The 25,480-nt window shown below is 40.7% G+C and overlaps 1 protein-coding gene across 3 annotated transcripts in view; it reads left to right on the top strand.

Moving 5' to 3' along the window:
* TTBK2 (tau tubulin kinase 2) overlaps window positions 1–25,480 on the top strand; it is a 158,492-nt gene that overhangs the window by 33,216 nt on the left and 99,796 nt on the right. Inside the window, exons 2-3 of one of the 3 annotated variants that reach the window (XM_079769308.1) lie at window positions 1,645–1,755; window positions 4,994–5,105. The exons of 1 other annotated variant lie outside the window; for it this stretch is intronic. The gene's annotated coding sequence lies outside the window, so the exon portion shown is untranslated. The remainder of the gene's footprint in view (window positions 1–1,644; window positions 1,756–4,993; window positions 5,106–25,480) is intronic. One more of the 3 variants, XM_079769309.1, reaches the window with a different exon arrangement.

Genomic DNA, 25,480 nt, shown 5'->3' with positions numbered 1-25,480 from the left:
ATATAGAACTCAAGAAGCCATTGGGAATGGTTATGTTTAGGTATTGGAATTAGAGGTATCTGTAAGGAGAGGATCTTTTACTTTTTTCCTTTATAAACTCTCTTTGGTGCTTAAAAAATGGAAAAGAATAATGTCAACTTTTTTATAGTAAAAATGTAATATAAAAATTATAAACATTTCAAAATCCATTCTTACCCTTTATCTTCTTTTTAAATTTCTGAATGCTTAAAAATACATGGTAAATTAATGTAATGTAATTTAATTAAAAAGCTGTTTTGGGTTGTGAACTTACTTTATAATATCTTATTTGTGGGGAGATCTATAGCAGTGTGAGTGCTTACTATGTGCTAGGAACAGTGCTACTAAATATTAGGTTCATTCATACTTGTCTTATTATAATATCTTATATGTATCTTTTATCTATGCATGTATAAGACCTTCCTCCATTTTCTTTACAACCTTTTTAGTCTATAAATGTTCACAGTAAAATAATTTAATGTTCAAATAGAAGAATAAAGTAAAAAGTAAGTTTCTTTTTTCTTAGCCCCTCTTTCTCCTCCAAAGTTAAGCATTGTTACTGGTTTCTTGTGGTTTTTCCAGAAACATGCAATACATATTATAAATATACCTATTCACACATTTATATAATCACATGATTGTATGCATTCATATAAAACCATATCATTATATGTCATATATATGTCATGCATGACATATATGATGATGTGATTGTGTGTATCTATAAAATCTTCCTCCATTGCCCTGGCTGGTGTGGCTCAAGTAGGTTGGAGCATCGTCCCATGCACTAAAAGCTCATGGGTTTGATTCCCGGTCAGGGCACATATTTAAGTTGTGGGTTAGAACCCTGGATGGGGTACCTAGGGGAGGCAACCAATCCATGTATCTCTCACATCGACGTTTCTCTCCCTTTCTTTTTTGCTCCCTCTCTAAAATTAAAAAAAAAAATCTTCCTCCCTTACCCATATCCCCCAATAGCATGTGGAATCATATGTTACTGTTCTGCAACTTTATGTGACTCCTTAGATTCAGACAGTAAGATTCGTTTTCTGTGCACCTTTATGTTCTGCAGCAGGAGTGATCCTTCAAATATATCGATTGGATCATGTCACTCCCCCACCTTTGCTAAAATATTTCAGGGCTTTCCTTTTCTCAGGTAAAGTCTACCAACCTTAACATAGCATGTTTTTTTCAGTTCCTAAACAGTTTATGGCCTCTGATCTGCAAATCTGCTTCCTCTCTTTTATGCTTTGGATAATTCCTACTTTCTTTATTCCTTTAAAATAAATTTATAATAGGCCTAGTATTTATAAAAATCCACAGGTAATCTATGATTTAAAGAAATAAAGCCAAGTACAATTAAGAGCTTCACTTTTTTTTCCTAAGCACGTAATATCCAAAAATATCTATGCTTAAAAAAATGTGATTCTACTAGATTGCCTGTTCCTTTTTCCTAGATAATATTATTACAGGAGTTATTTAAAAATTTTAACTTATAATCAAAGTTATACAAATAGTTTAATCAATCAGTTCTACAAAGCCTGTTATGAAAAACAGTAGTCCAAGTTTTGGTTCCAGATAAGATGGAGTAAGCATACTTCACCCTGTCTCTCCCACTGAATGCAGCTATAAAACCTGGACAGAATGCTTGGAGTGGCTATTTGAGGACTCAAAAAATAAATAGTAGGAGGCAGATTGGGGAAGAAGACCAGAATTCAAAGTACCAGTGAACTGGCGGTGAGTTTACCATTTTTTTCTTCCCCCCGCCTGAACTTAACATATCCTGAAACTTGGAAGTGAGCATTATTAACTCGGACAGAAAAAGCACCAGGAGAAGTCCTCCAGTTCTGACTCAAGGAGCTGGAAAGGGGTTTCCTAATGCTCAGAGAAAATGTGGCAATCCCACATCTTTTTCTTTTTTCTTCTTTTTTTCCTTTTCTTCATTCTCTTGCACCCTAGGCCTCAAACAATCCTTGGCAGTGACTACAGTGGTCTCAACGGAGTCAGGCAGAAGCCTAAATCTCAGAGGGAGGGGAACCTTCCTCTCAAATTGAAGGAACTATGGTCTTAAGAGAGTGGAGCAAATTCCATTGCTTTTCTTCTCTCTTAGCTCCTCTGTTGCTCACCCTGGGCCCTGACTTCTGACACAGTCATGGGAAGTACACAGCAGAGTGTGGTTAATAAAGCCCAGCTTTCTATTGGAAGGCCAAAAAAGGGGAGTCCTAGGGAACCAGAAGATTGCAGGGAAACCACTTAAAGCTGCTTATGGACTGCTGAGTTGACTTCCAAGTTTTGCATACGTGAGCCTGATTCTAAACAGCATAAGAAAATGTTGAGGACGGAATTATGGGATAGACCACCCCCCAACCCCCAATCTGGACACTATGTGGGACAGTTATGAAACACTTAACTGAATTGAAATTGGAAACATAACCCACAGAAGACATGTCAGAACTTGAAGTATGAACCCAACTGGGTCAATTACTGGCTTTAAAAAAACCCCAAAACTCAACAAACATTCTCACTGGGATTTAAATAAGAACCTGAGTTTCAACATAATATTAAAAAATGTCCAGAATACAATCTAGAATTACTCAGCTTAAAAAGAATCAGAAAAATCTGAGTTCACTTTGTCACACCAGCCAGGCTTCCTCAAAGACTTTTAAATCAGCTATAATGACCATGTTCCAGGTATGGGCAGGAAGATAAGTCTTAGCAAAGAAATAGAAAATAGAAAGAACTAAATGTTCCAGGAATGAGTGGAAAGATTAAAAAAGAAAAAAACTCAGCAAAGAAATAGAAGATAAACAAGAACTAAATGAAAATTTAGAACTGAGAACTACAATAATGGAAATTTAAAAATTGCTGGATGGGCTCAATAGAGTGGACATGACAGATGAAAGAATCAGTGAACTTGAAAATAGATCAATATAAATGATCCATTCGGAAATTTAAAAACAACAAAACACCCATAGGCCATATGCCATACTTAAGCCAAAAATACTTTGTACACCTGATTAAAAAATAAAAGAAAAAAAAAAGAAATCCAGTTGGAACAACAACAAAAAAAAGATTAAAAATAAATAAATAGTCTTGGGGACCTATGACACTATCATAAGGTCTAACGTTTATGTTATCAGAAATCCTGAATTAGAAGAGAATGAGTGTGGTGCGGCAAAACTATTCAAAGAAATAGTGGCATATAGATTGGAAAGGAAGAAATAAGACTGTCCCTATTTGCAAATGGCATGATTATCTACGTAGACAATCCCAAGGAATCCACACAGAATTTTCTAGAATAAATGAGTTTAGCAGGTGATTCAAGGTCATCCACAAAAAGCAATCATATATGTTAATGGTAAACAATTGAAATTTGTATTTTAAAAAATTTACAATAGCTCCTAAAAATAAAATACTTAAAATATGTATCTCTATGCTGAAAACTATATACCATGATTAAAAATAATCAAAGAACATTTAAATGGAGAGACATGTCATATTCATGAATTGGAAGATTTACTATAAAGCCATTCATTCTCCCCAAACTGATCTATAGATTTAACACATCATCAATAAATATCCCAACAGCACTGTTTGTAGTTCTAGAGAAACTGATTCTAAAATTTCTATAGAAAGGCCAAGGACCTGGAATAGCCAGAACAGTTTTGAAAAAGAAATATGTTAGAAAAATCAAACTACATGAATTAAAACTCAATACAAAGCTACCATTATCAACACTGTGGTATTAGCAAAGAGATAGACATATAGATCACTAAAATTAGAATAGAGATTCCAGAAATAGAACCACACCAATATGGCCAATAATTTTTTACAAAGTTTCTAAGTGAAAAAAGAATATTCTTTTCAATAAGAGGTGTTGGAACATTGGACATCACATACAAAAGTAATGCACTTTACCCGGCTGGCATGGCTCAGTGGTTGAGCGTTGCCCTGTGAACCGGGATGTCATTTTGATTCCTGTTCAGGGCACATGCCAGGATTTTGGGCTTGACCCCCAGTGTGGGTCATGCAGGAGGAGCCAATCAATGACTCTCTCTCATCATTGATGTTTCTCTCTCTCCCTTCTTCTCTGAAATCAATAAAAATATATTTGAAAAATAATAATAATGCACCTTGACCTTAACCACATAAGTTATACAAAAATGAACTTAAAATGTACTATACATCTACATGTGAAATATAAAGCTATTCAGCTTTTAGAAGAAAAACATTTAAATGATGGAATTTCCTTTGATGGTTATCTAGAAAGATAAGTTTGGAAACTTCCTTCTGCTATCTTCCTTCAGCTCATAGTGAGTTACTTAGAAACGAAGGGATTGTTAGATGGGCTTTCTCATGAGAGCTGGAAGAGGGAGGAAGGAGCAGGAGAGAAGGATGGGGGGAGAGAGAGAGAGAGAGAGAGAGAGAGAGAGAGAGAGAGAGAGAGAGAAAGTAAAGGAGGAAGGAAGGAAAGGAAAGGAGGAAGGAAGGAAGGGAGGGGGAAGGGAGGGAAAGAGAGAAAGAAAGAAAGCAAGGAAGGAAGGAAGGAAGGAAGGAAGGAAGGAAGGAAGGAAGGAAGGAAGGGAAAAGAAAAGAAAAAAAGAGAAAAGAAAAGAAAGAAGGAAGGAAAGAAGGAAAGAAAAAAGAAAAAGGAAAGAAGGAAGGAAGGAAGGAAAGAGGAAGGAAAGGGAAGTAAGGGAAGAGAAGAAGGAAAAGAAGAGAAGAGAAAAGAAAAAAGAAAAGAAAGACCTACTGGGGATCAAGCCTGCAAACCGGGCAAGTACCTTGACTGGGAAAAGATCTGGTGGCCTCTTGGTTCATGGGTGGACTTTTTCAACCACTGAGCCACACTGGGCCCTTCTTTTTGTATCACTGTCAAGTTAACTCAAAGAAGCTCCAAGCTCTATGATGCATTTTGTTTTATCTTTTCTTTTTTAATCCTCACCTGAGGATATTTTTCCATTGCTTTTTACAGAGTGGAAGAGAGAGAGGGAAAGACGGAAATATCGATGTGAGAGAAACACATCGATTGGTTGCCTCCTGCACTTGCCAACCAGGGCCCAGGCCATGGAGGAGCCTACTATCAAGTAAGTGCCCTTGACCAGATTCAAACTGGGGACCCTTCGGTCAATAGGCCAATGCTCTATCCACTGAGCCAAACTGGCTAGGTCTATTTTATCTATTGAAAGTATTACAGATGTCTCCTTTATTGTTGTTGTTTTTTCCCCATTGATTTTCCCTCCACCCTGCACCAGCCCCTCCCAGGCCTTTACCACACTATTGTCTGTGTCCATGGGCTTTGCATATATGCATATAAGTTCCCCATTAACCACACCCCTACTCCCTCCCCCGCACCAAATCCCTCACCCGAGGCTTCCCTCTGAAATTCGTCAGTCTGTTCCATGCTTCTATGTCTCTGGATCTGATGTATTTTAATCCAACTAATGTATTGATTTCTCTGTAATGCTTATTCTTTGTTCTTATAAGCTATCATTTGATCTTATTGTCTATATTAGTCTTAGAACAGGGCCTAGCTTTATATTTTTCTGTCTCCCATGGTGTAGATATTTCATGAGTTGTTATTATTTGGGTGGGTGTGGTTTCTTTGTTTGTTTTTGGTGGGGAGTAGGTAAATACCTGGAGTAAATGCCAGATGGGTAAGGAAGCTAACATTGGTTTTGTGGTGTCCTTATCAGGATGGTAGTCCATCTTTTTAGAATCTCAGTGTTTGCTAATTTGTAAATGACCTGGAATTTGTTCTTTGAATTCTAGAGCATTGCCGTTAGTGGATTTGGGATTGTTTCAGCTCAGCTTTTCACTTTATTGCTAAATGGCTTTTTAATTTAAAATGAGAAATGATTGATGCCCCTTTATGGTTGGTTTTCTTTCCTCTAGCAACAAGGCATGTAAAATTACTTGCCTTGTGCATGACATTGTTACTCATTATTTAATGCTGGGATGTAGAGCACCATACCCCCCACCTGCCATAGTTTTAAGCTCATGATTTGAAAGCAAAAGTAGTAGAAGTTCATCTGAAATTGTAAGAACAAAAAAATTCATTCTATGCATTTAGTTGAGAATACAGCAGCTATTTCTTAAAAAAAAAAAGACTGGCAATTAGAAAAGGATTGATCACTAATTGCCTTGGATGAATAGAAATCCCTTCTTATATCACAGTTAAAATGTCTGTTTAACTAGCAAGGTGCTACCTTGCTACACCCATAGATATTATCTATCTAAATTAAGTCTATTTTTTATTGTCTTCTTTGGATGAAGATACCATGATTATTTCTCTTTTGCACAGAGCTTGATAACAGACCATAGGCATTCCCTGTTGAGTTAGAGTGATTAAGACAGTGATGGCGAACCTATGACACGTGTGTCAGCACTGACACGCATAGCCATTTCTGATGACACGCGGCCGCTGAGGTGGCCACATGCCGAGGATGAAACATTTGCTGCTCCTGAGGATGAAACATTTGCGAAATAATGTTTTTTCCTCAAAGTGACACACTACCCGAGTTATGCTAAGTTTTTTGGCGAAGTTTGACACACCAAGCTCAAAAGGTTGCCCATCACTGGATTAAGACCTAAAAGATTTAAGCTGATGAACAAAAATAGATCCAGAGACATAGAAGCATTGAATAGACTCCCACCTGTCCTCCAGGTGGGAGAGAAGCCGGCTGGCCTTGGCCTTGGAGAGACACCCAGCCAACCACTCACATACATGGGAATCCCAACTGCCTTCTTGTGAAAAAAGAAGAAAATTATGTCCAAGAGAAAATTTCACATTTTACAAACAAATTCCAAACTCTTCTATGCACATATGTATAGCTGTCACTTCATTTCTGTGCCAACGAAGGGGCGGCCAAAACCAGCCCGCGTCCTCTTGTCGTTGCTTTTTCGCCGTCTGGCCCTTCTCCCTCTGGTGTGTAAGTTGATTTCCTGAGCAGCAATGGACTCTCTCCCAACCGGCAGGCAGAGAGAGGTGTTGCTGACCGCGGGCAGGGGCGGCGCCGCGAGGCTGTGGGGGAGGGGAGGCCTTCAGCAGCAGCCAGCAGCCCAGGGGTCCCAGGGAGGAGCGCTTCCCGGTAGGTGAGGAGTCAGAGGGGATGGACCACTTTCCACACTTTTGTATTGGGCAGTTTTCAATTCTAGACTTTTCCTACTATGGCGATCTTTTTTAACTTAATCCTTTGGAGGTAACGCAATATTTTGGAGTCTTAAGAATTTGATTTTATACCAATAAGAAATAAAAATTCAGGGGAATCTCTCCTGTAGTGCATTGTTTTACTATTTTAAAGAGATCTCTGAATTTGACAAGAGAGCCAACATTCCTTAGTGGCAAAACTCTGAAAGTTGATTGACTTGGACGGCTTTCTGCTGCAGGATCTCAAAAAACGGGGCAATGCTGGGTAAACGTCTTTCGTGTGAAACTCCTGTCGCTCCTTGGGCTGTTTAGTTGAGTGAGTCACCCTTTATGCTGCATGTAAGGATGGGCCCTGTTGCTCTTTCTCAATAATAATAGCTGCCCTGCGATTGGCTGGCCAGGAAGCGTTGTTTTACTAACAGGAGTACCTGGGGCAGGTGGTTGGATTTATATAGGTACCTCAAGAAAAAGAGCCTGAATGTGCTGCATTTGTTTCTTTAGCTTTTATGTGTAGCCTTTTGTTTTGCTCTGACTGTTTTGTTTAGATTTATGCTTTTCGGACCCCGAGAGACTGTTGAGAGAAGCCTGAGAATGACCCTTGTAGGGATACCATGGCTTTTTGTTTCTTTTTTAACTTCACCATCGGGTTCAAAGGTTGCCCACAAGTAGAATTATACTCTACCCGACACACCTGAGAGAGGGTGTCGGTGGGCAGCGGCGTGGTCCTTCTGGTCCTTCCCGTGCACCGAGTCCTGGATTCGGTCTCCGTGCCATGCAGAGGTTGGGTAACTCGTTGCTAAGGTCAGACTTAACCATCATGGCATCTCACACGTTTTCAACACAGACCCCACACGGTCGCCACTGAGTGAGTAGCATGATCCTAGAGGAGCTGCTGGCCCCGGGCAGCGGGGCAGCGGCCTCTCCAGAGAGCCAGGCTCTGCATCTCCGCCCCCTGCTGTCACCCTAAACCAAACAGGTGGGGCGTGGTCGTGATGGACAAAAGCTAAACCTATGGAGAAAGCTCCAGGCTGAGATGCTGAGCACTTCGGTCGTGTCTAAACTTAGCTGGGTCCTTTCGAGTTTGTTTTACAGCTTCCTAGGTTAAGTAGTTTGCACTATTTTTGCAATAAATTCATGGAAACCCTAACAGTTATTTTTTTGTTTCTTACTGTGTGTATATAAACTAATACTAAAAATTTGGCATAGTGTTTTTTCACCTCCTTACATAACCCTTAACATGCACAGAATGCTGTAAATCTGATAAAATATGTGAATGATATTTTATAAAGTTATTTTGTATGGTGTCAATTTTGTTTAATTCCTTGTATTTAAAAAAAAAAAAAGAAAAGACTGCCAAACCTCAGAGGGAAGTCAGGGGAGAGTGGGCGGGTGGGAGGGGACTTGGGGGAAATCAACCAAAGAACTTTTATGCATTCTAGAGGCCCGGTGCGTGAAATTTGTACACGGGTAGGGTCCCTAGGCCTGGCCGGGATCAGGGGCAATCGGGGCCTTCCTTCCCTGGCTTCTGGCTGCCGGATGGGGCCTTCCTTCGTTCCGTGCCGCCCCCTGGTGGTCAGCGCACGTCATAGAGAGCAATCAAACTTCCGGTCTCCTGGTCGAACTCCCAAGGGGACACTTTGCATATAAGCCTTTTATATATATATATAGGTAAGCATAACCAATGGACACAGACAATGAGGGGGAGGGGCTAGTCTGGGGTGGGAGCAGGACAGGCAGGGAGAGGATGATTGGGGGAAAAGGGTGCATATGTAATATGTAATAAAAAATACTAACTGGCTATGAGATGCAATATATTATTACAAAGCAAAAAAAGAATAATAATGGGAGAGCCAGTGTTCAAAAAGTTGGCCACTAGCCCAACTCTTCTTTTAATGATAGGTAAAATCTTTAAATAAAATGACATTTTTAAAGTAGTAATTTTCCTCTAAAAATGTGCTTATATAGTCTGTGTTGATGTGATTTGCACACAATCTGTATCTATGTATGTCTAAATGACACCAAATAAATTAGCTTGCCTTTTAAATTAAAAAAAAAAAGACCTAAAAGATTAACAAAAAGCCCTCATGGTGGTATTTTGAGTGGTTGGTAAAGATCTGGTTTGTACATTCAGGATTTCTTTTATCTTTTAGAGGATTTCTTAAATGTAAGAGAGACAGAAACAGAAAATTAGAATTAGCTTGTTGATATATACACTGAGTGGCCAGATTATTATGATCTCTGAACGCATAATAATCTGGCCACTCAGAGTGTGTATGTGTGTGTGTGTATGTGTGTGTGTATATATATAGGGGGGGGGGGGGGAGAGGGGCCCGGTACATGAATTTGTGCATGTGGGGTCCGGCCAGCCTGGCCAGGGGGAGGGGACATGGGCGGTTGGCCAGCCTGCCTGCTGGTCGAACTCCTGGTTGAGGGGACAATTTGCATATTAGCCTTTTATTATATAGGATATACACTGAGTGGCCAGATTATTATGCGTTCAGAGATCATAATAATCTGGCCACTCAGTGTATATCCATCCCTGCAACTGAGGTACATGCCCTTGACCAGGAATCAAACCCAAGACCCTTAGGTCTATGGGCTGATGCTCTAACCACTAAGAAACCAGCCAGGGCCATCCTATATTTTCTTATGGTCAACAACCTATGACTCCCAGTGATCAGAGCTACCTTGCTGACTTCTCTTCTTTCTCTAGTTCTCTCTGTGTTACCAAACTCGTTACTCTTATTTGTCTCCAGAGAACTCTTACGTTAATTATCTTGTTTATTTTTTCCCCTTCAGGGCCTTGCTAGGTGCCCAGCTTCTTAATATTTGAAAATCTAATCCTGACTATTAATGGGTTGATATGACCTCCTACAGGGATATTTGGATTTTAAGAATTGTATTTGATTTGAGGAGATGAGGTTGAGGGAAATAATATGAGCAAAAAAACCAAAGTAGAACATTTAAGAGGGAAAATAAAAAAATCAGCCACTCCTCATCAGAGTGTATAATTTATGCTGAAAAGCTGAAGGAAATGAGGTTTGATAATAATGTAAGAATGAATCTTGAATTCTAGGCTCACCATTTTAATCTTATTTCTCCAGGCCTTCTTGTTTATATTTTCTTGAGTAGGCAAATGACATGATAAAAATAGTACTTTAGTGCTCGCTTCGGCAGCACATTTACTAAAATTGGAACAATACAGAGAAGATTAGCATGGCCCCTGCGCAAGGATAACACGCAAATTCGTGAAGCGTTCCATATTTTTTTTAAAAAATAGTACTTTAGGGAGATTATCTTATGAATAGTGTGTGGGTGATGACATTATGTTGACCTGTGTCATGTGTGGGTCATGTACATCACAGGCCACCTGGTTCAGTGAAGTACAGTCAGATTTGGCAGAATGGATGGGGTCAGGGATATGCACATGCTATGTGAGCTGTGTCTGTAGACCATCGGTGGTAGTCCATTGGAGCAGGGAACATCGGGGGAATCCAGTACATTGTTTATAAGAAATAGGTGAAGCATGCAAGGCAAGCTTGTGTTTGTCATTCTGAGGTTGACATTTGGCGCTTCCTTCCCTGCTGCCAGCCACCGGCTAGGGCCTTCCTCCCCATGGGAGTGGAAGAAGGGCAATAGAATGGAGAAGAAAGGGCAAATGGCCTTAGTCCTAGAAAGTCCAGGGTACCTGATAGTTTATTAATCATTTTCATTCTCTTTTCCTTCCTTCTTTTCTTTTTAGGCACTGGAAAATTTGAACCATTGTACTAGGTGCTAGGGATATAAAGAAGGCATGGTTTTTGTCCTTAGGGCCTCACAATCAAACCAGACTGACACAGAGAATGAATAATGAAATTTCAGATAAGTGATAAGAAAAATATTTAAAATGTATAAAAAAGAGAAATGTTTACAAAGACCCCTAAAGCATTGTGAAGGGAACAAAAGAACAGCTAGGCAGAAGCTCAGTTGTCAGAAGCAAGGAATGAGATCAGGACAGACTAGCAGCAAGGGTGAATGCATGATGACATCCAGAGTACTATGCTGGATAGAGTTTGATAAATGTTTCCTGCTGAACCTAAGGGTGAGAGTGAGGTGGGCTTGAGTCTGTGGGTGAGAGTTAAGTGGCAGCAGTATTATGGAGAGGAATATAGTGGCAGGGAACTAGAGGGCCTTCAAATATTTGGAGAGCATAGAGGCAAATGATTCTAGGGAAACACTCTAGAATAATATGAGCAAAAAAACCAAAGCAGAACATTTAAGAGGGAAAATAAAGAGAGAGTGATGTCCTAGGCCTGTGGTCGGCAAACTGCGGCTCGCGAGCCACATGCAGCTCTTTGGCCCCTTGAGTGTGGCTCTTCCACAAAATACCACGGCCTGGGCGAGTCTATTTTGAAGAAGTGGCGTTAGAAGAAGTTTAAGTTTAAAAAATTTGGCTCTCAAAAGAAATTTCAATCGTTGTACGGTTGATATTTGGCTCTGTTGACTAATCAGTTTGCCGACCCCTGTTCTAGGCCAAGGTAGTCAGTCACAGGAATGAAAAGAGAAAAGATACATAAAGGATAAGAACTGGTAATTTACAAAAAAAGGAAACCTAAACCATCAATCAACTGATAAAAAGATGCTCAATGTCGCCCAGCTGATGTTGCTCAGGAGGTCACGGTACGATTGCCATTCAGGGCTTATGCCTATGTTTCAGGCTCGATCCCCAGTGAGGACCTGCAGGAGGCAGCCAATCAATGATTCTTTCTCATCATTGTGTTTCTATCTCTCCCTCTCCCTTCCTCTCTGAAATCAATGAAAAAATATATATTTTTAAAAACATGCTCGATGTCACCAGTAATGAAAGAAATGCAAATTATAGCATGACACCAATTTATACCCATCAGACTGGAAAAATATAGTCTGACAATATTAAGTGTTGGTGAGCATAGAGAAATGAGAACTTCTTGTGTCCCAATAGTAGAAGTATAAATTGGTGCAACCACTTTGGGAAGCAATTTATAACTACCATATAATGATGACGCTAGCAACCATTTATCATACTTTCTGTGCCAGGCATAGTTTTGTTGTTTTTATCCTCACCTGAGGATAGTTTTTTGTTTGTTTGCTTGCTTGTTTGTTTTATGTGTGTTGTTTAATCCTCACTAGAGGATATTTTTCCCATTGATTTTTTTTTTTGAGAGCATGGAAGGAAGGGGGAAAGACAGAGAGAGAGAGATACATCGATGTGAGAGAGACACATTGATTGCTTGCCTCCTGCACCAGCCCAGACTTGGATGGGGGACTGAGCCTACAACCAAGGTATGTACCCTCGATGGGAGGAATCACACCCGAGACCCTTCAGTCCGCAGGCTGACACTCTTAACAACTGAGCCAAACTGGCTAAGGTAGATATGTGTTTGTTTGTTTGTTTTAAAAAATATATATTTTATTGATTTTTTACAGAGAAGAAGGGAGAGGGATAGAGAGAAATATTGATCAGCTGCCTCCTGCACACCCCCTACTGGGGCTGTGCCCACAACCAAGATACATGCCCTTGACCAGAATTGAACCTGGGACCTTTTAGTCCGCCGGCCGACGCTCTATCCACTGAGGCAAACTGGTTAGGGCGATATGTGTGGGTTTTTTAAAAATTAATTTTAGGGAAAGGGGAAAGGAAAGGGAGAGAGAGGCATCAATGTGAGAGAGAAATGTCAATCTGTTGCTCAGGTAAGCACCCTGACTGGGGATTGAACCCAAAACCTGGGTATGTGCCCTGACTGTTAATCAAACTCTTGACCATTTGATGTACAGGACGATGTTCCAATCAACTGAGCCACCTGGCCAGGACTGTGCCAGGCATTGTTTTTAAAAAATATTTAATTATGTTCTTACCATAACTTTTACCTCATATTATTGTTGAGGAAATAAGCCTAAAAAAAAGCATAGTAAATAGAATTTTTAGTTTAGTTGTCTCATTCCAAAATAGGGCCCATTGTCAGTAATCTTTAATGATAATAATAGATAGCATATATTGAGTACTTCTTGTAAAACCACACAGTATATTATGTATTAGATACACTTTGGCTGATTTCACCTTTGAGGGTAAGTGCTATTGTTACTCCTGTGTGACTTGTGGAGATTAAGTAACAAGCTAACATATGAAAAAGCTGGTATTTAACTCAAGCAGGCTTGAGCACATGCAGTTTCATCCACACCAAACTAAAAGATCCAGAGGTAGGATAGGCTTTAGGTCAGTGATGGCGAACCTATGACACGCGTGTCAGCACTGACACGCGTAGCCATTTCTGATGATGCGGCCGCATGCCGAGGATGAAACATTTGCTGCTCCTGAGGATGAAACATTTGCGACTAGAGTCTTGGAGTTAGTTTCCTCAAAGTGACACACTACCCGAGTTATGCTCAGTTTTTTGGCGAAGTTTGACACACCAAGCTCAAAAGGTTGCCCATCACTGCTTTAGGTACTTTGATCTGGGTTCTGACTCTTTTTTTCCTCCCTTCCAGTTTTATTGAGATAGAATTGACATCAACTTAATAATTATTAAAGGTGTACAACAGAATGATTTGATATATGTATATACTACCAAATTACTACCATAAGTTTGTTAACATCTGTCACCTTCCCTTAGTTACAATTTTTTTCTTATGATGAGAACTTTTAAGATCTACTCTCTTAGCAACTTTCAAATATACAATTCAATATTATTAACTACGAAATCGTGCGAGACCCAGGACCCAGAGTTAGGCGGCCGCCACGGCCACCCAGAAACCCACCTGCTGCGCCAGTGGGACCCAGAAACCCACCCATGACTCCAGTCAAGTCCTCCAGAGTCAAGTCCCTGCCCACCCGTGCGTGCCTGCCGTGCACGCAGCCTCCTGCTGATTGGTCATTATGGTGTGATGGTGTGACGACCACAGGCTTTTATATAATAGATGGTCACCATGCTTTACATTATATCCCCAGGACTTATTTAATCTTACAACTGGAAATGGGTGATGGTACTTTGACCACCTTCACCCATTTCCCCCACCCTTTCCTCACCCCCCACTTCTGGCAACTACCAGTAATCATATTCTCTGTTTTGGGGAATTCGTGTGTTTTTTTTAGATTCCACATATAAGTGAGATCATATAATATTTGTCTTTTTCTGTCTTATTTCATTTAGCATAATACTTTCAAGATCCATTCATGTTGTCGCAAATGGAAGGCTGTCTTTATTTTTTATGGCTGCATAATATTATGCGTGTTTGTGCTTGCATATTATGTTTTCTTTATCCTTTCACCTGTCAATGGACACTTAGGTTGTTTCCATGTCTTGGCTATTGTAAATAATGCTGCATTGAATGTGAAGTGCAGCTATCTCTGAAAGTAATAATTTCCTTTCCTTCAGGTAACATATAGGGTGTCCCAAAAAATGTATATGCACACTTTGAATAATTATAAAGGCAGTGTTTACTAAAATAAATTTCATTTTCAAAATTGAGCTATCAGCTGTTAAAGTGTGTATACATTTTTTGGGGGACATCCTATATATACCCAGAAGGGTAATTGCTGGATCATATGCTAATTCTATTTTTAATTTTTTTAAGGAACTTCCATATTGTTTTCCATAGTGGTTGCACCAATTTAGATTCCCACCAATAGTGCACAAGGGATCTCTTTTCTCTATACCCTCCTAATACTTGTTATTTCTTGTCTTTTTTATAATAGCTGTTCTTACAAGTGTGAGGTGATATCTCATTGTGGTTTTGATTTACATTTGCCTGATGATTAGTGATGTTGAGCACCTTTTCATGTACCTGTTAACCATTTGCTATCTTCTTTGGAAAAATACCTATTCAAGTCCTGTGTCCATTTGGGGGGATTTTTTTTTTTATTGAGTTGTATGATATTAATGCCTTATCAGGTACATGATTGGCAGATATTTTCTGCCATTCAGTAGGTTGCCTTTCATTTTCTTGATGGTTTCCTTTGATATACAGAAGCCATTTACTTTTATTTTATTTGTATGTGTGCTTTGTTTTATTAGAAGCTCATTCATTCAAGAAACATTTACAAAGTGCCTACACCAAGCCATTTAGAAAAATGAACAATATATATTTACCATCCAACACAGGCTCTTGAGAGCAGTCCACCTGGCCTAGTTGTGTGGCTGCTTGGCTGGCAGCACCTCTGGGTAGGTGTGAAAAAGCCTTTTAATTTGGTGTAGCCCACCTGTTTATTTTTGCTTTTGTTGTCTTTGCCTTAAAAACATCCTACCTAATAAAAGAGTAATATGTAAATTGACCCTAACTCCGCTACACCCACCAGCCACGCCCACCAGCCAATCAGAGCAAGTATGCAAATTAATCTAACCAAGATGGCTACAGCCACGGAGAAAGTAGGAGGGAGGCTTGGGTTTCCAAGGCGATAGAAGAAGCCAAGCTTTCCCCTGCCCTGGCCGGCCTAAGCCTCCACTCAAGGCTACAAAGTTTCAATTATAGAAGGTAAACAAATCCAAACAGAAATGGCTGCTGGCCACGGAGCGAGCAGGAGGCTTGGCTTCGCTCCAGGATACAAAGTTTCAATTGTAGAAGGTAAATAAATTCCAGATACCAAGGCCTCCGCTTGGGTCACCAGGGGGCGTAGCTGGCCTGCAAACCACCACAGGCCCTTCACCCAGGCCACCCCACACCCCAAGGGAACCCCCACCCTGATCCGGGATACCCTTCAGGGCAAACCAGCTGGCCCCCACCCCTGTACCAGGCCTCTATCCTATCTAATAAAAGAGTAATATGCAGATTGATCATCACTCCAACACACAATATAGCTGCCCCCATGTGGTCCAAGACCCTTCCCCCATGTGGACACAAGATGCCCACCACAAGATGGCCAGCAGGGGAGGACAGTTGGGAGGCACCAGGCCTACAAGGGAGGGCAGTTGAGAGGGACCAGGCCTGCAAGGGAGGGCAGTTGGAGGCAATCAACCCTGCAGGGGAGGGCAGTTAGGGGTGACCAGGCCGGCAGAGGAGGGAAGTTGGGGCAAACAGGCTGGCAGGGGAGCAGTTAGACATCCATCAGGCTGGCATGGGAGTGGTTAGGGGGTGATCAGGCTGGCAGGCAGAAGCGATTTAGGGGCAATCAGGAAGGCAGGCAGGCGAGCAGTTGGGAGCCAGCAGTCCTGGATTGTGAGAGGGATCCCAGATTGGAGAGGGTGCAGGCTGGGCTGAGGGACACCCCACCCCTCCGTGCATGAATTTCATGCACCGGGCCTCTAGTATACTAATAAAAGGGTAATATGCTAATTAGACCAGGAGACCTTCTGGACATCCTTCTGGACAAAGCCATAGTGACGGGGCCAAGGCAGAGGCAGTTGGGGCGATTAGGCCAGGAGGGGAGGGCAGTTGGAAGTTGGGGGCGAGCATGCCGGCGGGGGGCAATTAGGGGCAAGCAGGCCGGCAGGGTGGGGGGCAGTTGGGCATGATAAGGCTGGCAAGGGGGGGCAGTTGGTATTGAGAAGGCCGGCAAGGGGGCCAATTGGGGGTGAGCAGACCGGTGGGGGTCAGTTGGGGGTGAGCAGGCCAGCAGGGGGGGCAGTTGGGGAGAGCAGGCCAGCAGGGGGGGCAGTTGGGGGCGAGTGGGCCGGCAGGGGGGTCAGTTGGGGGTGATAAGGCTGGCGTGGGGGGAAGTTGGGGGCGAGCAGGCTGGTAGGGGGCGCAGTTGGGGGTGATCAGGCTGGCGGAGGGGGCAGATGGAGGCAAGCAGGCCGGCAGGGGCGGGCAGTTGGGGGCAAGTGGGCCAGCAGGGGGGGCAGTTGGGGGCAAGCAGGTGGGCAGGCAGAGTCATTAGGGGTGATCAGGCAGGCAGGAAGGTGAGCGGTTAGGAGCCAGTGGTCCCGGATTGTGAGAGGGATGTCCAACAGCCCGTTTAACCGCAGATTGGAGAGGGTGCAGGCCAGGCTGAGGGATACCCTCCCCCCATGCACAAATTTCATGCACTGGGCCACTAGTATATGTATATATGTATATATTTTTAATTTTTATTTCAGAGAGGAAAGGAGAGGGAGAAGTAAGAGATAGAAATATCAATGATGAGAGAGAATCATTGACCAGCAGCCTCCTGCTTGCCCCCCCAATGGGGCCTGCGCCCGCAACCAAGGCATGTGCCCTGACCAGGAATCAAACCACGACCTCCTGGTTTATAGGTCGATGTTTAACCACTGAGCAACTCCGACTGGGCTGTTTTGTTTTTTTCTTTTTTGGTGTCAAATGCAAAATGTCATTGCCAAGACCTATGTTAATGAGCTTACCCTCTATGTTTTCTTCTGTGTTTAATGGTTTCAGGTGTTATGTTCAAGTCTTTTTTTTTTTTTTTTTAATGTTCAAGTCTTTAATCCACTTGGGTGATTTTGGTGTATGGTACAAAATAGGGTCTATCTTTTCATTCTTGTCTTTCATTCTTTTTCATGTTGTGTCCATGTGACTTTCTTTTTTTCTTGTGGACTTCATCCTCTTACTGATTTTCTTCATGGTTGAGAGATGATTGCTGGTAGCAACTAGAAGGGACCTACATTCTTTCTTTTTTAAAAGACAGCTCATGATTATTAGATGAAAGTCTTGAGTTTTGTCAGAGTAATGTCATACATTGATTGTCTTAGGTCTTGAATATCTAGTTTTCATCTCATTATCAACTGATATTCATGGCAAAAGATAATTTTCTAAATTACTCTGATTTAGAGCAATTAATGCCCAACCTTGGGCTTGGGAGGAGGTCAAATCCATTCAGGCAGTAGATACACAATTGAGGGAGATAATTCCTTAAGAGAGATTTGGGTGCTGTTAGTAAGGGAGAATGAATACTGAATAGTTGATTAAGTACATGATTTGTAAATATATCACCTTATTCAATATTCTCAATGGCTCTTCTGACAAAACTGAAACTTTCTCAAGGTCCCATAATTAAGTGGCAGAGTTGAGATTTAATTTTGTCAGTTTTGTTTTTCTTTTGCATCCGTCTGGTGTCTCCTTTAAAGAAAAATAATAGATTATCCTGTGTGGTGTATGGCATTAATCACCCTTCCTTCCAAGATTCCTAAGTGATTTTCTGTAGATTCAAAAGTTACAAGGTGTAGCTTAAGCAGTGGTTAGATGGTATTTATACCTGTAAATGTCTATATTAAGAAGCCAGAAGATCACCAATAAATAATCTATCCTTTTACCTTACGACACTAGAAAGAGAAGAGCAAATTAAACATAAAGCAAGCAGAGGAAGGAAATAACAAAGATTACAGAAAATTAATGAAGTTGAGAATAGAATAACAATGGGGGAAAACAAAACCAAAAATTAGTTCTTTAAAAAAAATGAACAAAATTGACAAAGCTTTAGCTAGACAGACCAATAAAAAACAAGACTCAAATTACTAAAATTAGGAAGTCAGCATCCTCTCAGACTAAGAAGACCCCTTTGTATCTCTCAGATTTACAAGTCAGAGATCTATAATCAAAGTTGTTCCTCTGCTTAACTCACAAACATGCCCGAGAGATCCATGGATCGGTACATCTGAACGTGGTTTTATTTGAACGTATAGAGGAGTGAAAGGTAAGAGGGACAGAAGGAGAATCTATGCCCAAGAATCTTGCTCTTTACTCCCCAGTATTGAGTCAGACACCGGTAGTAGCTACAGCACAGCGATGCCAGCAACCTTAAGGAACAAGGTAGCAGTGCTGAGGACGCGCAATCCCAGCTTCCCCACATTCCCAATAGGGTGGTGCTATCCAGAGACTAAGAGGACCTGGAAAAGCGGGGACACCCACCACTCTGGTCACCCAGGCACCAATCCACCACTGCAGAGAAACACCCTCCCCCCACACACAAACTGCAGAGGCACAAGTAGTGCAGAAACTTGTGCTATAGCACCGTCTACTGGAAAACAAAAGAAAGACCTCTCTCAACCTGCTGAATTGTTAAAATCAAAATGGTATCTAAATAAGAAAAGAGTTCATTACTTCAAATGCACAGGCAAGGGAACAATCCATCAAATACCATGAAACAATCAAGGTAACATGGTAACAGAAAGAAAATGACAGTCTCAAGAAACCAAAGTCATGTAAGACTGTGATTTAAATAACAAGAGAATTCAAGATTTAAAAAAAATACATATTTTTTATTTCAGAGAGAAAGGGAGAGGGAGAGAGATAGAAACATCAATGATGAGAGAGAATCATTGGTTGGCTGCCTCCTGCACACCCCCTACTGGGGATTGAGCCCACAACCTGGGCATGTGCCCTTGACCAGAATCAAACCCAGGACCTTTCAGCCCGCAGGCCAATGCTCTAGCCACTGAGCCAAACGAGCTAGGGCAAAAGAACTCAAGATTTTAGTCATGAAGAAACTCAACAAGATACAAGAAAACTCAGAAAGGCAGTTCAATGAGCCCAGGAATAAAATCAATGAATAAAAGGAGTACTTTACCAAAAAGATTGAAATGAGAAAAAAGAACCAAATAGAAAGTCTAGAACTAAAGAAATTAAAGGAGATATTTCTACTGATCTTATAGAAATAAAATATAATAAGGAAATATGGACTACATGGCAACAAATTAAATAATTTAGATGACATGGACAAATTCCTAGAAAGACATAAGCTATGGGAACTGGCTTATGAAGAAATAGAAAATCTGAATAAACATAACAGGTAAAGAGATCAAATTTAAAATAATAATAGTGAAAAGCGCCTACCTACTGTGGAAAGCCCAGGCCTGGATGGTTTCACTGATGAATTCTAGCATTTAAAGGAAAATTAAAACCAATTTTTAAAAACGAAGTCTTAAAAAAAAAAATGAAAGAAAGAAAGAAAAGGAAAGGAGGGAACATTTTCCAATCCATTATATGAGGCCAATGTTACTCTGATACCAAAATCAGGCAAAGATTTTAGAAGAAAGGAAAAATACAATGTCTCTTATGAGTATAGATGCAAAAATCCTCAGCAAAACACTAGCAAACAGAATTCAGCAACATATGTAAAGGTTTATTCACCATGACTAAGTGGGATTTACGTCTGGAATCCAACTTGGCTCAAAATATGAAAATCAATTAATATAATGCACTATATCAATAGAACAAATGACTTTAAAAACCTCATGATTATGTCAATAGAAACACACAGAGGAGAAACCAAGATGGCGGCATAGGTAAACACCTAAACTGCTGCTTTGCACAACAATTTCAAAACTACAACTAAAAGACAAAACGGACATCATCCAGAACCACAGGAAGGCTGGCTGAGTGGAAATTCTACAACTAGAAGGAAAGAGAAAAGCACACTGAGACTCAGAGGAGCTGCAGAAGGCAGAGTTACGGAGGCGTGTGCGCATGGAGAGGGCTGGCAACTGAGTCCGCGGCTGGCTTTCTCAATTGGGAGGGAGACAAAAGCTCCCGACAGCTCTGAACTCCAGTTCCAGGCGAGACTCTGGGGACCCAGACTCATTCGGGGAGAAACTGGACTGTCTGGCAGCAGGCGAAACTTGAGGGCGGCTTTCTCTCAGAGGTGCTTGCAGCGATTACCGTGGGACACTGAGACCCAGGGGCCTCTTAGGGCAGGGCTGACGGGAAGCCATTGCTGTCTGCTCCGCCCTGAGACTCCACTCCATCCAAGCTGAGCACAGAGGCTTTTGCAAGGGTGTCTCCAGCACAGAAGTTCTCCCAGCGTAGACACAGCTGATCCTCACAGCCAATTGGCCTGGAGGTCAATTCCTCCCAGTGATACAAACAACAATCAAGGCTTAACTACAACAAGACTATGCACACAGCCCACAAAAGGGTGCACCAAGAATGTCCGCCTCAGGTAACTGGGGAGGCTGAGCCACTGGGCCCTATAGGACACCTAGCACACAAAGCCACTCTATCAACTCAGGGAAGCAGCCAAAATGCGGAGACAAAGAAACAGGTCACAAATGAAAGAAATGGAGGAAAGCAAATGACTGGATATATAGTTCAAAACCATGGTTACAAGGTTTTTCAAGAATTTTCTAGAAAAGGCCGATAAATTTAGTGAGACCCTCGAGGATATGAAAAAGGACCAACTAGAAATTAAGCATACACTGACTGAAATAAAAAATAATATACAGAGGTCCAACAGCAGACTAGAGGATCCCAAGAATCAAGTCAAAGATTTGAAATACAAAGAAGCAAAAACACCCAACCGGAAAAGCAAAAAGAAAAAAGAATCCAAAAATATGAAGATAGTGTAAGGAGCCTCTGGAACAACTTCAAGCGTACCAACATCCGAATTATGGGGGTGCCAGAAGAACAGAGAGAGCAAGATACTGAAAACCTAGTTGAAGAAATAATGACAGAAAACTTCCCCCACCTGGTGAAAGAAATAGACTTACAAGTCCAGGAAGCACACAGAACCCCAAACAAAAGGAATCCAAAGAGGACCACACCAAGACACATCATAATTAAAATGCCAAGAGCAAAAGACAAAGAGAGAATATTAAACACAGCAAGAGAAAAACAGTTTCCTACAAGGGAGCACCCATACGATTGTCAGCTGATTTCTCAACAGAAACTATGCAGGCCAGAAGGGAGTGGCAAGAAATATTCAAAGTGATGAATAGCAAGAACCTACAACCGAGATTACTCTACCCAGCAAAGCTATCATTCAGGCTTGGAGGTCAGATAAAGAGCTTCACAGATAAGAAAAAGCTAAAGGAGTTCATCACCGCCAAACCAGTATTATGTGAAATGCTGAAAGGTATTCTTTAAGAAGAGGAGAAGAAGAAAAAGTTCTCCAGCGCCGAGGAAGCTGCTTTAAAAGAGCCCATCATTAAGAGATTTGAAGACGAAGGAAACCCTTACTATTCCAGTGCAAGGCTGTGGGGTGATGGGATTATTGATCCAGCGGACACCAGACTGGTCCTGGGTATCAGTGCAGCCCTCAATGCACCAATCCAGAAGACAGACTTTGGCATCTTTAGGATATAACTGGAATATATAGCATCTTCTGTTGCACATGTACCAAAAATCAATACATTGATAGCATTAAAGTTTTAGACTTAAAAAAAAACAACACACACACACGACCTATTTTACAAAATCCAGTACCCCTTCATGATCAATATACTAAACTAGGAATAGCAAGGAACTTCCTCACCCTGAAATTAGGCATCTATTTAAAAAAAGACCCACAGCTAATATGGTAAAAGACTGGGTCTTTCCACCAAAGACAAGGAACATAACAAGGATTTCTGCTCTTATCCCTTCTATTCAAGTCAAGAAAATGAAATAAAATGCACCCAGATTGGAAAGAAGTAAAACTATCTCTAGTTGCAGATGACATGATCTTCCATATAGAATCTTCCTAGGGAATCCACTAAAAAATTATTAGAACTTATAAACAAGTTCAGCAAGATTGCAGGGTATAAGATAAATATACAAAAACCATTTATATTACTTAGACATGGTAATGAGCAATCCAAAAATGATATTAACAGAACAATTCCATTTATAATAGCATCAAAAATAATAAAATATGTAGGAATAAATTTAACAAAAGAAATGCAAATCTTATTTTCTAAAAATTATAAAACATAGTTGAAAAAATAAAGAAGAGCTAAATACATGAAAAGATATGTTTGTAGATTGGCAGATAATATTGTTGAGATTTTAAGACTCCTGAATTGATCTACAGATTGAACACAATTCTACCAAAATCCCAGCTGGTTTCTAATGGATATGCTAATTATAAAATCAATATGGAATTGCAAAGGACCCCAAATAATCAAAAGTTGTTCAAAAGAACAACCAAGTTGGAGTCTTAAGACTTCCTGATTTCAAAATTTATAAAGTGACAGTAATCAAGACATGGTAGTACTGGCATAAGGATAGAATTATAGATCAATGGAATAGAATTGAAAATCCAGAAATTACCTGTTACATATTGTCAATTGATTTTTGACAAGGGAGCCAAGACAATTAAATAGGGAATGAAGTGGTGCTAGGACAGCTGAATTGGCTGGAGGTTAAGTTAATGATCCATCATGCCTATTGATGAAGCCTCCATTAAAATTTCAGACATACTGGGATTGAAGTGCTTCTCAGTTGGTGAACACGTGGAGGAGCTGGGAGAGTAGAGCACTTGGAGAGCATGGAAGCTTTGCGTGCCCCTTCCCAAATACCTTACTCTATGTTATCTCTAAATTTGGCTGTTCTTGCATAGCCTTTATTATATTCTTTGTAATAAACTGGTAATCATAAGTGTCTCCCTGAATTCTGTGAGCCATTCTAGCAAATTTTGGAACCCAAGGAGGGGGTAATGGGAAACCCAATTTACAGCTGGTTCGTCGTTTACTTCAGCTATGGGTTACAGCTGAAGACTTGTGATTGGTACCTGAAGTAGGGGTAGTCTTGTGGAACTGAGCCCTTAACTTGTGGATATCTGATGATCACTCCAAGTAGAGTGTCAGAATTGAATTGAATCATAGGACACCCAGCTGGTGTATAGGAAAACAGCTTAATGTGTGAAAAGCCCACACATCTGGTGTCAGAAGTGTTTTGAGAATGGAAGTAGTGTGAGAGTAAAGGAGAAACACAGAGGAGTGTCTTTCCAACACAGATATGCACATGCAAAAGAATGAAGTTAGACCCTTACCTTATACCGTATAGTGTATTTGTATAAAATGGATCAAAGCTTTAATTGTATAAAACTCGAACTCTTAGAAGAATTCATAGGTGTCCTTGTGACCTTAGACACCAAAACTAAAAGCAACAAGATAAATAAATTGGATTTCATCAGATTTTAAAACTTTTGTGCTTCAAAGACCACCATCAAGAAAGTAAATAATAAGCTGCAAAACTGCTATTCTATGGAGCATTTGAGATTTGTTCCCCAGCATATGTCATCAGTTTGGCTCAAATAAACTCTTACAAAAATTCTCTAAAAAAAACTAATGAATAGACAACCCATGGAAAAGGAGAAAATACTTACAAATTATACATCTGATATGGGACTTTATCTAGAATATATAAAGAACTCTATAACTCATTAATAAATAGACAAATACCCCAGATGAAAAATCAGCAAAGGATTTGAATAGACTTTTCTCCAAAGAAGATATACAAATGGTCAATAAATACATGAAAAGATGCTCAACATCATTAATCATTACAGAACTATAAATCAAAACTGTAATGAGATACATTCACTCCCTCTAGGTGGCTACAATAAAAAAAAAAGATATAGATAACAACAAAGTAGCTGCAGATGGGGAGGAATTAGAACCCTCATATGTTGCTGGTAGGAATAGAAAGTTGTTCAGCTCCTTTGGAAAACACTCCAGCAGTTCCTGTGGTCGCTTAAAAGATTAAACATGGAGTTATCCTATGACCCAGCAATTCTACTCCCAGTTTTATAGCTGAGAAATGAAAACATATACTAGTATCCACACAAAATTTGTGTATAAATACTCTTAGTAGAATTTTTCATAATAATAAAAAGTTTAAGCAATGCAAATGGACAGTCAACTCTTGAATAGCTAAGCAAAATGTAGTATATCTATACAATGGAATATTCTCAACAATGAAAAGAGATGAAGCACAACATGCTACAACATGGTTGAGCTTTGAATACATTGTGCTAACTCGGTGGTCGGCAAACTCATTAGTCAACAGAGCCAAATATCAACAGTACAATGATTGAAATTTCTTTTGAGAGCCAAATTTTTTAAACTTAAACTTCTTCTAACGCCACTTCTTCAAAATAGACTCGCCCAGGCCGTGGTATTTTGTGGAAGAGCCACACTCAAGGGGCCAAAGAGCCGCGTGTGGCTCGCAAGCCGCAGTTTGCCGACCACGGTACTAACTGAAAGAAAGACCACTTGTATGAGTTCATTTATATGAAATTTTCAGAATAGGTAAATCTATAGAGATAGAAAGTAGATTAATGATCTCATAGGGCTAGCTAGGAGTGTGAGGGTGGGGGACAGGAAAAGCCTACTAAATGATCTGCATTTTTTTGGTGGAGTGAGGTAAAGCTGATGAAAATGTTCTAATACTGGATTGTGGTTGTGGTTGCACAAGTTTGTGAATTTTACCTAATAATAGACAAACATGTAAATTGACCATACCACGCCCACAGCCAATCAGAGTGAGTATGCAAATTAGAAGGCCAAAGATGGCGGCCGCCCAGTTGCTCCAGGTGCTGAGTGGCCAGGCGGGGCAGGATGCCTGCTATGAGAGGGAGGGGGGGAGGGCGCATGAAGGGATTTTTAGGAGCGGAGTCTGCAGTGAAGACAAAGATAGCAGACTCCAGCCGGAGTCTGCAGCAAAGACGAA

Source organism: Cnephaeus nilssonii, assembly GCF_951640355.1.
Source record: "Cnephaeus nilssonii genome assembly, chromosome: 4".
NCBI classification, from domain to species: domain Eukaryota; kingdom Metazoa; phylum Chordata; class Mammalia; order Chiroptera; family Vespertilionidae; genus Cnephaeus; species Cnephaeus nilssonii.
Note: the sequence above shows the minus strand (reverse complement) of the source record. Positions and strands in the feature narration are given on the sequence as shown.